Raw genomic sequence first — 2,321 nt, forward strand, 5'->3', positions numbered from 1 at the left:
AATTTGCTCCTACTCTTTTCTAAAGATTCCAATTTCAGTTCTCTCACTCTGTTACTATCTTTGCTATTTCTAGTAAAGTTGGTTTAGACTTTGATTTCCATTTTCTAGTAATTGCTTTTTTGGCAGGCAATGTAATTTGACTCAACAAGGCCTTACTATGTCTAGGCAATTACGATTCTGTATCATAGCTCAAAAAAAATTTTCTTAGTTACAACAATTTGCTCAACCAGCATTTCCGACAGGGCAGTCTGCGGGGAAACTAAAAAGTCTGCCAACTCATTACACTCCCATAAAATATGTCCCAGGTATCTCTTTCTTCCCCATCTCAGTCCAACATTTGCTGGCTACCAGAGAAAAAATTCTTTGGAGTGTACTTGGGGGTATAAAAATACCTATGTAAACACTTCCAAACAAAGATCCTACATCTTCTAGATTTTGTTGTATATTTGGGAGACATAAACAATTCACAAAACATGGGGATATGTGTATCTAATTTCTCTTTCCAATCCTTTCTAATCTTCTCTGATTGATTCTTATAGTTACTGCAAACAAAATCCAGCACCCTGAGTGTGTATAGCAAAAGAACTGATTTATTGTCAACCAAACCGGTTTCAGCAGTTAGCTTTCTTCAGTGGTATGGTCAGAATGATTAGACAGTCCTTATTTATACATTATTCAAATAAAGCATATGACATCATTTCCTGTTTAAATTAATATTTGAATACGACATTAATCTAATACATGACCAGAAAATGTAAATAAGATAAAACAGTGGAAAAAGCGAAATATAATCCACAATAAACCATCATAATGAGAAACACACATATTTCAAAATTATACTATTGATAACATATTAAATAATAATGATAAATGTATCAGACCAGTGAAAATTATTTCAAAATGAAAATTAAAAATGAAAATGTTTGTAACCATAGTAGAAAATTGGTAACAAGTAATTTATAACTTGTCATTGAGGCCCGGTGGAAACAAACCACCCAATTTGATTATCCATTTAGTTTCCTTGCTATTTAACAGTTTGTTTCCACCGGGCCTCAATGACAAGTTATAAATTACTTGTTACCAATTTTCTACTATGGTTACAAACATTTTCATTTTTAATTTTCATTTTGAAATAATTTTCACTGGTCTGATACATTTATCATTATTATTTAATATGTTATCAATAGTATAATTTTGGAATATATGTGTGTTTCTCATTATGATGGTTTATTGTGGATTATATTTCTCTTTTTCCACTGTTTTATCTTATTTACATTTTCTGGTCATGTATTAGATTAATGTCTTATTCAAATATTAATTTAAACAGGAAATGATGTCATATGCTTTATTTGAATAATGCATAAATAAGGACCGTCTAATCATTCTGACCATACCACTGAAGAAAGCTAACTGCTGAAACCGGTTTGGTTGACAATAAGTCAGTTCTTTTGCTATACACACTCAGGGTGCTGGATTTTGTTTGCAGTATTCAAGGTTGGTTTATCCGTGCATCAACCGTACGTGCTAGCCTGCTCTTCTGTACGTGATTCTTATAGTTATCATGCAATAATTTATATGCTTTACTAATTATTCATTTCTTAAGAGCAACTTCTGTTCTAGATTCTACTAAAAACTCTACCAGTGCTGGTCCTTTCATTTAGGATCCCCTTATTTCTTTCACTTTGCCTATACTCAGATAATCAATCCTTGATAGAGAAAGCAACCTTTAACCTGGAGTCCAAATAAGCATCTTCCCATTATATTACCATTCCTTCTATAACTATTTGCTACCATTACCTGGTTCCTTTGCCAGTCCCCTCTTACCTATTGTCTATATCCGTAATTGCATCCCTATCAGCAGAATCTCCTTTCTCCATTCTTATGTTGGCTTGGTTCTTAGTATACTTTCTGCTACTTTATGAATACAATATTCCATATGATTATTGTTATTCTCCTTAAAGGTCTCCATCCAAAATCCCATTCTCTACTTGTTTCTTGAGACCCCTCAGTATCATCTCTTTCCACTTTGGATTACATTTTGCTGCTTGTGCTATGGATAGGAACCTTACTGAGTTGCTCTGAAATACCCATTCATATCTGTACCACTGTTTTCGTGTCTCACTTTTCAAAAATATCTATTTCCTTGTTTTGCTGCCATGACCATTGTTCTTGACTATGCCTAATTTAATTCCATGTACTTTCATTGTTGTATTTCACCCCATTATCATTTGCACAAGTTCCTATTCATGGTTTGCTTATAGTACCACATCCTCTGCACACAGCAGTTTTGCTGATTTGTCCCTATTATATATTTAAAATTT

The sequence above is a fragment of the Protopterus annectens genome, chromosome 2.part0 (genome assembly GCF_019279795.1).
Source record: "Protopterus annectens isolate FY-2018-M chromosome 2.part0, PAN1.0, whole genome shotgun sequence".
Classification (NCBI taxonomy): Eukaryota; Metazoa; Chordata; order Ceratodontiformes; family Protopteridae; genus Protopterus; species Protopterus annectens.